Source organism: Muntiacus reevesi, chromosome 18, assembly GCF_963930625.1.
Source record: "Muntiacus reevesi chromosome 18, mMunRee1.1, whole genome shotgun sequence".
Classification (NCBI taxonomy): Eukaryota; Metazoa; Chordata; class Mammalia; order Artiodactyla; family Cervidae; genus Muntiacus; species Muntiacus reevesi.
In genome coordinates, this window is record NC_089266.1 from 37,574,043 (window position 1) to 37,588,866 (window position 14,824).

Consider the following 14,824-nt stretch of genomic DNA (forward strand, 5'->3'; position numbering starts at 1 on the left):
CATTCCCCATCCTCCAGAGACTACTGTGGCCATTCAGTATCGCAGAAGAAGATCAGGCATGTCTTTTTAAATTCTGGGAATCAAACTTGTCCCAGTTGTTTAAAAAAATACATTTTTAAAAGAGTGGTTCTGGAACTGCTAGCTCCTATCTGTAAGAGGAAAAAAAAGCGGCGTCCACAGCCATGGCTTCTGGAGGTGTCCCTCCCTGCACTAGATGGGAGTGTAGGCAGACTTTCCACCAAAGCTTTCCTCCCCTGGTCAGATTTAGTCTGTCCCTTACTGACACAGGTGACTTACCTGTCCCTCCCGATTCTACCACCGAGGCGGGGTGGAGATGCACCAGGCATTAGGAGATGAACAGATGGCATCCCAGATTGATTTCTAGTTCCTTACCACCAAGACCTTTGTTTGATTTGCCCTTTTCCTTTGATGCCACCCGGGGTGGAGCAGAGTAACTTTCTGGAATGTTTCCCAAGCTAGGACTGCTAGGGTAAGCGTCCATCTTACATGTGCATTTGCTCATTCCTGAGTACAGTCCTGACTGCAGTAGAAATGGTGAGTCACAGAGGGATAAACAGCAACCAAGATGTCCCATCTGAGTGTCACCACGCCAGTATATGTGAGAGCAAAAGGGTCGGCCAGTGAGGAAAAAGTGATTTTTGTTCTCAAGCTACTAGGACCAATCCTTCCAGGTCATTTCCACAGATTCCACAAAAGGAGTATCTAGGGAATTGACAGAGAAGCAATCAGAGAGTCTTCTCTGGTCTGCTAAGAGCTAGCACTACCAATAGAAGAATCCCATTGCACTTCCAATATGACCAGATCCTGCAATTCCTGGTCTGGGTCCTCAAAAACCTCATGGTCACCAGCAATGCTTCTATCCACGTAGATCGGAGGCAAAGCCGTGACAGACTCACTTTCAGGTTGCTGGCCCCTGAGGCAGGCAGCCAAGAGAGTGACCTCTAGCCTGAGAAACAATTCTGGAGCTAGAGCTCTGCCTTGCCCTGAAACTGCTGCTGGAGCTAGAGTTCCGCCTCATTCCTGAATGTGCCTCCCAGCAAGTTTGGGGTTCCCCATGACTACCAAGCTAGGGTCCAAGTAAAAGTACACTGTAATGGCATGGATTACAGGTCCCTTGAAAGCCTATGATCTGACGGATTAGGTTAATAGTTCTAATTCCCCACAAAATTATGAAGTGGTCAAAGAGACCAGGAAAAGTTGACCGAGAAAAGGAAAGTTCAGTACACACACTTCGCCCATTTCTGGTCACTCCCCTCTCAGGGAGGTTGGGTGTCTCTTTGCATTGGCAGGTCGGTAAAAACCCCCACACGACTCCCCTTTTGGGGGCTGCCTTCAGTCATTATGAGGCACTGCAAAACCACAGAGCAGGGCTCATCACTTACTTCACGCAGGGCGTGTCATTTATTCACACAAACACACCATGGAGTTAGTCAAGTAGAGCAGAAAATGTGTATACTGAGAAAGCAGAGAGGATAGAGCTCTGAGTGTTCTTACCTTGTCCTGAAGATCCCAGATGAGCCCCCAAGATGATAGCTGAACAATGTTGGATTCACGATCTCCGAAGAAGAAGAGTTAGCTTCGGGACCAGGGACCAGGCTTGATTACTCAAGAGTTTTGTATAGCAGATTTTTATTACAGTGAAAAGGGACAGAGAAATCTTCACTGACATAGACATGAGAAGGGGGATGGAGAGTGCCCCCCCAGCTAGTCTTATCAAGGTCTTATATACTGTTACCAGACCCATTCCCACAACATACATCTTAAATTAACAAGATTAGAACTAACAACATATAGGTCTCACCAGACCCACTCCCATCATATACATTTCAAGATGACAGGGTCAGTCAGAAGGTTCTTGTTAAGGAAAAACATGTCCTCGAGCAAGACACTTTGTTATATTGACTAAGACAAAGCAATGTAGAAAAAAAGTTTGTCCTTTTCTCCTTGAGAGCCCCATATCCCTTTCTCCTTTTCAAGGGCTCTGGAACATTTTCTCCTCCTCAGGGACCTCAGACTTCTTATAAACCTGCCTAGGAATTGACTCTTTCAGAAGTGTGTCACTTCCAGGCAGAAGCCCTTTGGAGCAAGTGTTGAGATTTGCCACACTCCCTTCCCTTTGCTGTAAGTGACCCTAGGTGTCCCAGAGAGGAGGCTCTGCTGGCGTGGGTCCCATGTGAGGGCAATGTGGTGTAGAGCCCTCACCCAGTGAGTGACTCGAGGTGTGACCAGGAAATAAACCTTTGACGTTTGATATTGCTGGGCTTTGGGGGCTGTTTGTTACTACAGCTTCACTTACTTTTTCCTGACCACTACAGCCATGGTAGAGACTGTGCCTGAAAAGTCAACAGCATAGACCCAGATGAATCGTCTACTCAGTGCTGGGGGTTCTATCAGGCACAGTGATGTGTTGTTGAATTCCCATCACTAGAGAATGAAATAAATGCCATAACAGGTTTATCCACATGCCAGGAAGGAGGAGCAATTCATTCTTCATATAAGAAACATGGAACTAAACCTCAGAGAGTTTCAGTCCATTGATACCAACACCAGTTAGTGTTAGAATGCCTGTGATGGACTGGAAGCTAATTTAGACTCTACTTGTTTGAACTCATTTGATCGTCATGATAATCCTAGAAGGTGGGTATATTATCCCTGTTTCACAGATGATGAAACCGAGACACAAAAAGTTAAGTAACTTACCTAAGATCACAATGCTAGGATTCCAAACCCAGAGCCCACTTTCTTCAGCATTCTAGACAGTGAGGTCTGGCTAGGGAAATGTATTTATGTTCAAGTGATCGGCCTGACCAGGGCGTGATGAATTGTCTGGTGTCACCTGGTTGTAGGACAAATGCAAGGGTGTCGTGGGAGTGGTGGCTAGGAATGTTGGTAAAGGTGGTGGATGCCGGACTGAGGGTTTGGACTTTCTCCCTGTAGGCAGCTGGGGGTAGGGGGGTGATTGGGGCTTCTCGGGCTTTGGGAGAATAGCCAGCAGCATGGACTCTGAATTGGAGGCTGAGTGTTACAGGATGTGGGTCCCAGTTAGAGGGGCCGAGAAAACAGCCTGTGAGAGACGGGGAGTCCGGAACCAGCCAGGGGCAGAGGAGTGAACACCAGCTCTCCCGCTGCTCGCCTCCCTTCCCAGGGCCACACACCTCCCCCACCTGGCTCCTTTGGCCTCTGGCTACATGCACATGACAGTTATGTGTCTTTCATATTCCCTGTATTTTTTTTTCCCTCAAGAAAGCCCCTTGGTGGCAGGGTCTTTATTAGGTGTTCTCTGCCTTCTCCTCCTCCTGCGTCTGAAGTTGGGCTGATGTCCACCTCACAGGGCAGAGCCCTATGCCTTGTCTGATGTCACTGCTGCAATCCCCCTGCAGCGTATTTGTCACTGGTGACGACTGTATCCAGGGCTTCCCTAGTGGCTCAGGTCGTAGATAATCTGCCTGCAATACAGGAGACCCAGGTTCAATCCCTGGGTCAGGAAGATACCCTGGAGGGGAACATGGCAACCCATTCCAGTATTCTTGCCCTGGAAATCCCATGGACAGAGGAGCCTGGTGGCCTACAGTCCATGGGGTCACAAAGAGTTGGACATGCATGAGCAACTAACACACACACACACCCACACCCACACACATACACGACTGCCTCCAGGACACAGCTCGGTGTTTGCTCTTGGCATGACCTCTTGGCCCCTGGCTTGGGTCGGTTACAGGGAGCCCCACCCTGTAAGCCTCAGAGAGAGCCTAGCAGGTCTCCCTCCTTATCCATCCCAACCTCCTGGAGGGCACAGACGATCTTATTCACCCTCTTCACCACTCTGGGCTCACAAAGCAAGCTTCAGGAAAGCAGGTCGGCTAAGCCCGACTGCTTCTCAGGCATGATTAGATGAACAGGCTACATCTCTAAACTGAGAGGTTCTTGGTCTAGAGATATTCATTGCGTGACTCATGAAACATTAAGGAAATCTTGTTTTGTTTTTTTTTTTTTCCACCAAAAAACAATTAGTCACCACGTCAAGCTAATGGCCGGATGCAGCTTAGCAGTCAGCAAGCAGATGCAGGCTGAAATAATGAGATGTACAACCCCCAGGGCCGCCCAGAGCTGTACCAGCTCACAGAGCCCATTCACATGCGTATCCCTGCTAATCCCCAGCAAAAGCCCAGAAAGCAGGCCGGGCAGGTGCTCTCACCTGTTTTGTGGCTGAAGAAGCAGGCCTGGAGCTTCAACTACCGCCTAAGTTCACGCAGCTGGTGTCTGGCGCAGCCAGGCCTCTTCCCTCCTGCCTCCATTCTCTTCCTGCATCCCTGACCCTCCAGCTGCTGCTTCTCACTTCTCGCTCTGCTCTGGCTGCTCCCCAGGGCCCCAGGTCTGCAGGGCAGGGCTCAGTTGCGGGGAGCCACGAGGGTGTCTGCTCCCTCCCCAGCTCAGATGGCCAGCTCCATCTGTGTCTGCAGCACACAGCCCCCTCTCACAGATCTCCATCCTCCATGGGAGCTGACTCATGCGGGTCCCTGGGGACACTCCTGCATCAGTCAAATGCAGAAAAGTAGGTCATTTTCTTTCTGGTTTGCTGTTTTTCCTCTGGATCTGGGACCCTGAAGCCATTCAAAATTTGGGAGGCAAGATTCATAAATCAGGATGAGATTTAGAAATTTCAGGGCAAGATTTAGAAAGCTTGAGACAAGACTAGTAGTGTCATCACTGTCCTTGGGTGTTACAGGCACCTACAAAAGTGCCTTCCCTCATCTTTCTGGGCAGGGTCTACCACCTGCTTCCCACCTGGTTCTTCCCAAGGTGCCAGGCTGACAGGTCTGGACTTTAGCAATCAGGCTGTTTTAGCACAGTGGAATTTGCTGATTTTTAGCTGTGCCAGAAAGTCTGGGTTCAAATCCGAGAGGAACCCAGGTGAATGAAGAAAATATATTAGTCTCCCATTGCCAGGGTCTCCCATTGACAGGGAAGCCTGGCATGCTGCAGTCAATGGGGTCGCAAAGAGTCAGACACGACTGAGCCACAGAACTGCCAGGGTCAGTGTGCCCCATGTGGTAATGTAGACAGAGAACTGTGGCCGTTAGGGATGCCGGTAATTTTAGCCTAGGCCACGCCAGACTTGGCTCAACCACATGCTGTGAGACCTCCAGCGCTTTTCTGTGCTGCCTCTGGTCCCCATCAGACTGGAACTTGGAGGGGGCGCCCTTACAAAAACATGATCTACTTACAAGGAGTTTTAATGGATACATCATTGCATAGATCCAAGAACACTGTGTTTCAAATAATGACTCAGAAACCACACTAATGGTGGCAAGGCTCAGTCCTGAGGTCTTGTCCCAGTGCTGTTTTATGAGCTTTAGTGGAACCACTCAGGGAAGGTGCTGCTCAGATAAAGCCAAGCCAACATGCACCTTTGGGAAAGGAATGAAGCTAGGCCTGGAGAAGGGAAACGGATGCCAGAGACTGTCTCTCCCTGGAGCCACTGAAATCTGCAAAGTCAGATACAAACATCAGAGAAGTTAAAGCCCAGTACAAGTTTTAGGAAGCTCCAGGTGAGAGTTGTCACTGTCCTTGGGCAGTTTGCATGGCCTGTCTGCTCTTCATTGCTTCTTCTGTAAAGTGAGCACAAAGTTGTATTCACCTCATGAAATTTTGCAAGGATCAGATGAGATTAGTGCATATAAATTGCTTATCCCAGTGCCAGGCACTCTGCCTGCCTTTATTGTTGGCACTGTGATCAGAAGCGCCAATAGTCCCAGGAAAGCATCCTTTGGAGGAGGTGGGATTTGAATGATAGAATCTTAGCATCTATAGGTCTCACCTGCCTCCTGGGTCCAATGGGATGGGTCTTGAGCAGAGGGAGGGCAGGCACCGTTAGTGTGGCTGCGGAGGAGGTGTGTCTAGGTGATAGGAGGGCTGGGCCACAGTGGGGGAGGAAACTGGGGCTGTGAACTCAGGGTGCCAGGTGGAGGGGTGGGACCTTGTTGGGTAAGGGGGCAAGATCAGGACGATGTTTAATTTTTTTCGTCGGCACCATGCAGCCTGTGGGATCTTAGTTTCCTGACCAGGGATTGAACCTGCGTCTCCTGCATTGGGAGTGCAGACTTTTAACCACTGGACCGTCAGGGAAGTCCCATCCATTCGTTTTTAGATGTTCTGCCTTAGCCCAGACAGCGCGGGCAGAGGAGGAGAAGACGAAGATGCTGGGCTTGGGGGCCAGAAGGAGGATGGTGGGTTTTCGGGCAGGAGCGTGGAGGGAAGGGGACGTGGGGGGTGGGGGAGTGGAGGCCACCTCGGAAGGTGCTGAGGGGAAGGCGCTCAGGGAGGCAGGGGCGGAGCTCGGGGGAGAGGGCTGGGCTGGACCCCCGGGTGAAGCAGTCGCTGTCTTGGGAATGTCAGATGGGTTCTTGAAGGGGTGAGAATCTCAGAGGAGGAGGAGGTAAGGGTCCCTGTGTGGAAAGAAGGGCTTGGCGACCAGAGAGCAAGGAGATGGAGAAGGAGCTGTCAGGGAAGGAAGGGAAGGGCCAGGATTTCTCCTGCATCTCTCGGAGCATGCACAGTACCACGTAGACTCCAGGATGTCAGCTGTCAGTGCCTCTGTTGCGAAAAGAACACCTTTAGTGATCCGTGCCGTCCTCACCGGAGGCAGAAATCACTTTGGAGACTAAGGGACGGTCCCGGAGGAGAGGAGCAGCCCTTTCCCTCCCCACCCCCCTTTCCTGAACACTGCTCCTGGGCTCCAGTGTTCTCAGCACCTCTCCCAGGTATGTCCCACCTGTGCCCGGGGGCTGCCCGCGGCTGGGCCCCCAGCTGGGCCCAGGCTGTGTGTGAGCCGGGGCTCTACCTCATCCAGTGTCGGCACATCACAGTCTCCATACTGAAGTGTATTTAATACACTTGATCTGAACATTTAAAAGTGATTAAAATGGTAACTTATGTTGTACATGTCTTATCACAATTTTCAAAGAAAAGAATGAATTCCAAGTTTCAGTTTTTAAAAATTTTTATTGGAGTACAGTTGACTTACAATGTTGTGTTAGCTTCCTGCTGTAGGGCAAAGTGAATCAGTTATATATACATACCTACATGTTGATTTATTTATTTATTCATGTATTTAATTTTTTTGTCTGCATCATGTGGCATGTGGAATCTTAGTTCCCTGACCAGGGATTTAATCTGCATCTCCTGCACTGGAAGTGCAGACTCTTAACCACTGGACTGTCAAGGAAGTCCCATCCATTCTTTTTTAGATTCTATTCCCATGTAGGTTATTAACTAGTATTGAGTAGAGTTCTTTGTACTATATTGTAGGTCCTTATTAGTTCCAAGTTTCTTTTAAATTGAAGTTAAAATGGCATCTATCAAATGACATATATGAAAAAGTGTGCAAGCAGGGGACATGGTGTGGCATAGTGGAATGGGCCCAGCTTCCTTGCCCAACCACCAGTGTGACCTGGGAAGTCATTTAACTGCCAGAGGTCACAGATTTCTCATCTGTAACGTGGGTATGACAGGCTCCACCCTCCTGCCGTGCAGGGTTGTGGGTCGGTAAGAGCTCTTGGTAAACTGTAGAGAGTCATGCAGGACCCATGTGGTGTCTGCGCTTCCATCCTGACTCGGGGGTCAGAGCTTGTTGCCATGGACTAAACTTTGCGTGAGCATTCTGTCGTGTCCGACTCTTTATGACCCCATAGACTGTAGCCCTCCAGGCTCCTCTGTCCATGGGATTCTCCAGGCAAGAATACTTCAGTGGGTTGCCATTTCCTACTCCAGGGGGATTTGCCAACCCAGGAACTGAACCCATGTCTCCTGCATTGGCAGACAGCTTCTTTACCACTTTGTCACCCGGGAAGCCCTAGTGAATCTTGTACAACCTTATAAGGTATGCACCTGGAAAGACTGAAGTTTTTTCCTCAGGCAGTTTCTGGAAGGGAATTAAGTCCTATTGGACATGATGAATTTTTTCCTGTTCCTTTAGGGTCATACTGGGAAACATTAGAAAATAAACCCTCATCGTTTTCTGTGTTCCGGGGTTCCAGGAGGAACCCCAGTTGAGAAAGACTGGACCTGACAGACCCAGAAGTGCCCCTGCTACCATTCCTATCCCAGATTTGGGCGCATGGAGAATGAGAGGCCCTTGAGAGGCAGGGACTGGCTCTGGGTCACTCAGGGTTGGTGGCAAAGGCAGCACCCAAAACCAGGAGGTCCCTGATTGCCAGGTCAGGATTGTGTGATGGGTGACATGACCCTTTCCTTTCCTTCCGCATTTGGGAAATGGAGCATTGTTGGAGCCCTGGCTTTGAGATCTCTGGTCATGCTGTTTGTTGAGCTGTTACCCCAGACCACCCTGTCTGCCAGGCTAGTGGTAGTGGGTCTGGGAGGCCCGAGCACCTCCCTCCTTCCTTGAGAGCTGAAGTCACTAGCTCGGGCTGGTTCTGGCTGTGTGTGGCTGAGAGCCCTGTGGCCCTGGCATGGTTGGAGGAGGGGCAGCGGCTAAGTGGTTTCTGAAAAAAGGGCAAAAATGATGGGAAAGGCTTTGGGATCCTCTGGGAATCGGAGCCTCGGCAACAGCAGCTGCTGCTGTTGCTGGAAACATTTTCCTTGAGTGCCAGAGCGCACCCGCAGCCCGTCCCTGCCAGTCAGAGCAGCCGTGAACCGGGGAGGGGCCGAGGACCCTCACGGAGGCCGGGCAGGGGCGGCTCTTCTCGCCACACCAGCTCAGCTCTCCCTTGGAGCAGAGCAGCCTTCAAGCTCGCCGCACCTGCCGGGTCTGGGGTGTGCCTGCGTCCAGCTGGTGAGTCCCTTTTGTAGTGGGATGGCCAATGCAGACATTTGCTTTCAGAAATAGCACAGTGAGCCATCTAAAGCTGGGCTGTGCCTTTCCTAGTTGTGTGACTATGGGTCATTCAATGAGCCTCTCGGCGCCTCATCTGAAAACTGGGGGTAATAACAGTGACTTCCTCAAAGGCCGTGGTGCACTTGGCCTGCCTAGTTGTGAGCACTTGGTAAGTGACGATGGAGGCTGCTATTATCTGTGCCGGGGGCATCCTGGGGCCAAGAGGCTTTGGCTGCAGCAGAGACTGGCAGTTGGTTTGTGGCTGGAGGATTCAGTGTGTAGTCCTTTCTGGAGTGAAGGAATTCTAGGCCAGGAGAAAGGAGCCCTGGATTCTTGTCTCACCTCTGTTTTTGATTGGGTTCCTCCGGCTCTTCATCCATGGGTTGCAAAGTCCCCAGCTCTGCATCCCTTCTTAGGAGATGCTCAGGTAGGATACTGGGATGAACATGATCAGGGTTGGGCCCTGGACTGGCTCCCAAAAGCCTGCAGGGTGGCCAGATGCAGATGGATGCTTTGGGCAGAGAGGTGACAGGGAGACCTGTATCCCAGGATGTCTCACCTGGACTGGGGAGAGAGGAAGGGAGGCTTGTCCCAGCTGGTGGGCAGTGTCCTTCCTGGCTCTGGAGTTGAGAAAGACCCTGAGACCAAACCAGGTCTTTGTTGGGAGGGTCATTTTCTCAAGACCACCCTTAAGTCCAGATGGGTGAGTTTGTGACTCTTGTGTTAAACAGAACCACCATCTCCATCAAACACCCCTAAGTCATGGAAATTCCCCCATCTCTGTAGCATGTTTGACTCTGACAGGGGCATGGCTCTGGGGGTCCCATGCTGGGCACACCCCAGGCCTAGCAGTGCGAAGTATCTTGTCCCTGTTCACCTTCTTAAGTGTTGCATTAGCCACTCAGTCATGTCTGACTCTTTGTGACCCCATGGACTGTAGGCTGCCAAGCTCATCTGTCCATGGGATTCTCCAGGCAAGAATACTGGAGTGGGTTACCATTTCCTATTCAAGGGGATCTTCTCAACCCAGGGATTAAATCAATGTCTCCTGAATGGCAGGTGAATTCTTTACCATCTGGGCCATCAGAGAAGCCCATTCACTCTCCTAGTCTGGAGCAATTGACCTTTTAGTCCCTGTCCCACCCTCTGTCCAGGGAGAAGCTTGGTTTCCAGTAGGGAATCAGGTGCAGCACTGCAGGGCAGATTCAGAGTTTGTTGGCTGACTGACTGGGAGCACCGTGTGGGCTGCTTCATGCTTACTGCGTTTGGTTAGATCAGGACCTGTCAGAAAAACAGGCAAAGCTGCAAAAAAGAATGTCATTGAAAGGTTTGTGGTGGCTTCTGCTAACGGGTGCTCTCTTGCTGTGTTATTAAAGCTGCTAGTTGGGGAGCAGGTCTATTCCTGGTTCTATAGCCAGCCTTGTCCAAGGGGAAACATTCTTGGGAGACCCAGGCCTGGATATGGCCTGGGCCTTATTTGTTTTGAGGTTTACAGCTTCATAGGATGCTTGTTTTGAGCAGGAGGGTGCTACAGAATTGGGGTTGCTGAGTGGAAGAGCATTGTTCCCACCTGCCTGGCCCAGGGATGGGAGGACCAGATTTGATTGGCCTCTGGGTCTTAGTGTGAAGTCTGGGGCTGAGTTTAATGGCTGAGAAAGAGTCTTGAGCCTTTAGGAAGGGTGGTAGAGTGCTGAAGAGGCTCTGGGGCCAGGGATCAAATCCAGGTTCCACCTTTTCCTAACTGTGCGTACCTCGGGTGGGTCATATAATTGCTCTGTGCCTCAGTTCCCTCATCTGTAAAGCATTTACCTCTTAGAGATGTGAGAATAAAGTGAGTGAGTGCATATGAAGGGTTAGAGCAGCGCTTTCCTTTGCGTGGCACACGCTCAAAGCATCAACTACTCTTATTCTCAGTAGCCTCCTGCGCCCTTTAGTTGCCAATAGGCTCCCCCAATGAACACGTCTTGATGGGAAGTTGTCTCCTGGGAGCACAGATAGTGCCCTGTGTCCCTGCTTCTGAAGTTTCTCATGGCTTCCTGCCATCGGAGCAATAATGTCCACATCCTGCTCCTTGGCATTCAAGGCCGACAGCCATCTGGTTCTGATCCCACTGGCTTCTTCTTCATCACTTACTCTGGGGCTCCTCATCCTCTCCCCTAGTCCCAGCCCAGCCCAGCCTCATTTCACTTTCAGGCCCAGCTCATCTGGATGCCATCTTCGGCACTCTGGGCCCTCCTGTGGTTCCCCTTGCCCCAGCCAGCCTCTGGTTTCTGTCTCTGATGGGGTCTCGATCCTCTCTGTGGCCCCAGCACTGGGCTGGCCACCTGGTAGGGTCAGTGGGTGAAGGCTGAGTGATGGAATGCGTGCGTGGGTGTTGGTTGGAAGTGGGGCTTTGTGTGGCCAGGCATACTTCCTGCAGCAAGGTTTCTACCTGATGGATGAATCAGAGAAAGACTCAGGCCCTCCTGAATGCAAAACAGGCAGGAAGGGAAAGGAGCCAACAGTCAGCCTCTGTCCTGCTTGCAGGTTGTGAAACGGTGAGACTTTCTTTTTTTTTTTTCCTCCCTGAATCTGTGCATCAGATCACAGCTGATGTATTGGCACAGTCCAGCCATGTGCTCTGAGTTTTCACTGCCTGAACTTTCACTTGACCATGCAGGCTGAAGAAGCCTTCCATTCCTCAGTGGCTGTTTTTCCAGAATCCAGCCACCGCTGGAACATAAATCTCTCCAACTTCCTTTGGAAACAGGAGCTAGAAGGATCTGTATCTGATCTCGCTCATTTCCCAGCACAGCTTTTTTACATAAAGAGATGAACCAGGCAAGCTTGCTGCCCAGGAGTTCGCAAGGCAGGGGGGAGAGTCACAGGTAGAAATCGCTAGACTGCAGGCTCGTGGTGCTTAGGGGGTCATGAGGATGGATGAAATGAGCTGGGCCATCCTGGAGGGGGAGGGAGCATCATCAGTGCAGAGTTAGGGGGCATGAGGAAGTGGCATCAGTAGGGAGGTAGCATCTGAGAGGTGACAGGGTTTGGACAAGAGGAGAAGGAGGAAAAAGCACTGCATATGTTGGCACCATGGAGGTCAAGGCCCCCGAGATGTGGGACATCACTGGGTACTAGGGAGTGACAATGCCCATCTGGGAAGGGAAGAGTCGGAGAAGAGGTTAGGGAGTAGAGAACTGTAGCAACAGAAGTTTACAGCCACAGGTGCTGGCACCAGCTCCCACTATAACTCCAGGGGTTCAGATGTCCAAGGCCCATCAGCCCCGGATCACTTAAAGTCTAAACATCCATCCCCAGTTCAGTTCAGTTTAGTCACTCAGTCGTGTCCGACTCTTTGAGACCCCATGGACTGCAGCACACCAGGCTTCCCTGTCCATCACCAACTCCCGGGGCTCCCTCAAACTTATGTCCATCAAGTCGGTGATGCTATCCAACCATCTCATCCTCTGTCGTCCCCTTCTCCTTTTGCCTTCAATCTTTCCCAGCATCAGGGTCTTTTCCAATGAGTCAGTTCTTTGCATCAGGTGGCCAAAGTATTGGAGTTTCAACTCAGCATCAGTCCTTCCAATGAATATTCAGGACTGATTTCCTTTAAGATGGACTAGTTGGATCTCCTTGTGGTCCAAGGGACTCTCAAGAGTCTTCTCCAACACCACAGTTCGAAAGCAGCAGTTCTTCGGTGCTCAGCTTTCTTTATAGTTCAACTCTCACATCCATATATGACTACTGGGAAAACCATAGCTTTGACTAGACAGACCTCTGTTGGCAAAGTAATGTCTCTGCTTTTTAATATGCTGTCTAGGTTAGTCATAGCTTTTCTTCCAAGGAGCAAGTGTCTTTTAATTTCATGGCTGCAGTCACCATCTGCAGTGATTTTGAAGTCCAAGAAAATAAAGTCTGTCACTGTTTCCACTGTTTCCCCATCTATTTGCCATGAAGTGATGGGACCAGGTGACATGATCTTAGTTTTCTGAATGTTGAGCTTTAAGCCAGTTGTTTCACTCTCCTCTTTCACTTTCATCAAGAGGCTCTTTAGTTCCTCTTCACTTTCTGCCATAAGGGTGGTGTCATCTGTGTATATGAGGTTATTGATATTTCTCCCGGCAATCTTGATTCCAGCTTGTGCTTCATCCAGTCTGGCATTTCACATGATGTACACTGCATATAAGTTAAATAAGGAGGGTGACAATATACAGGCTTGATGTACTCTTTTCCCAGTTTGGAACTAGTTTGTTGTCCCGTGTCTGGTTTTAACTGTTGCTTCTTGACCTGCATACAGATTTCTCAAGAGGCAGGTAAGGTAATCTGGTATTCCCATCGCTTTAAGAATTTTCCAGTTTGTTGTGATCTACACAGTCAAAGGCTTTAGAATAATCAATAAAGCAGAAGTAGATGTTTTTCTGGAACTCTCTTTCTTTTTCTATGATCCAGCAGATGTTGGCAATTTGATCTCTGGTTCTTCTGCCTTTTCTAAATCCAGTTTGAACATCTGGAAGTTCTTGGTTCATGTACTGTTGAAGTCTAGCTTGGAGAATTTTGAGCATTACTTTGCTAGCATGTGTGCTGAGTGCAATTGTGCAGTAGTTTGAAAATTCTTTGGCATTGCCCTTCTTTAGGATTGGAATGAAAACTGGCCATTTCCAGTCCTGTGATTACTGCTGGGTTTTCCAAATTTTCTGACATATTGAGTGCAACACTTTTAACAGCATCATCTTTTAGGATTTGAAATAGCTCAACTGGAATTCCATCACCTCCACTAGCTTTGTTCATAGTGATGCTTCCTAAGGCCCACTTGACTTTGCATTCCAGGATGTCTGGCTCTAGGTGAGTGATCACACCATCATGGTTATCTGGGTCATGAAGATCTTTTTGGTATAGTTCTTCTGTATATTCTTGCCACTTCTTCTTAATATCTTCTGTTTCTGTTAGGTCCATACCATTTCTTTCCTTTATTGTGCCCATTTTTGCAGGAAATATTCCCTTGGTATCTCTAATTTTCTGGAGGAGATCTCTAGTCTTTCCCATTCTATTGTTTTTCTCTATTTCTTTGTATTGATCACTGAGGAAGGCTTTCTTATCTCTCGTTGCTATTCTTTGGAACTCTGCATTCAGATGGGTATATTTTTCCTTTTCTCCTTTGCCTTTAGCTTCTCTTCTTTTCTCAGCTATTTGTAAGGACTCCTCAGACAACCATTTGCCTTTTTGCATTTCTTTTTCTTGGGGATGGTCTTGATCACTGCCTCCTGTACAATGTCATGAACCTCTGTCCATAGTTCAGCCCCAGGATGCTTCAAATGTACTAATTTTACAAAATAACAAAAAGTGCAAAAAACTCCCTACACACTCAACAGTTCCAGCAGCCAGGTCAAAGAGCAAAGGCAGGCAAGTGCATGACTGGTGGCAGGGACACGCAGCACCCGAGGGACCACGCAGTGTGGACGCTGTGGAGTGTGAGTGTTGGTCTCCGCCAGCCACCTTGTTCTTGGGAATGCAAACTGCTTGGCTCTTTGGGACTGAGCCATCTTCATTGCTGAGTTCCTTCCCAAATACATAGCCAGCAATAAACTCTCCTTCCGGTTTCCCCTATTCTGATCTTGGGGGACTCAGGGCAGTGGTTAGCATCCCCATTCTACAGATGAGGCAACTGAGGCCCAGAGAAGATGAGTGATCCATCCATCCTGGTGGATCCAATTTGGGGGCTCTTCCATCTCTGGAGGCTGATGGGCAGGGGTCTGCTAGGTTTGCTCCCCACTGGGGCCTCTGGGGTGGGAGTTACTACACCCTGAAAGCTTTCTTTCTGGAAGGCTGGGAGCAGCAGCTGTTGGACTTCTGGGGGTTCCTGCTTTACAGGGGCCTTTGCAACAAGTGCAGTGGGGGCCAGGGTCATGCAGTCCTCCAGCTGGGAACAAGCCTGATCTTGGTGGCTGCTCACAGGCTGCCTCCTGGGCCATGGAGAATCTGGCACGG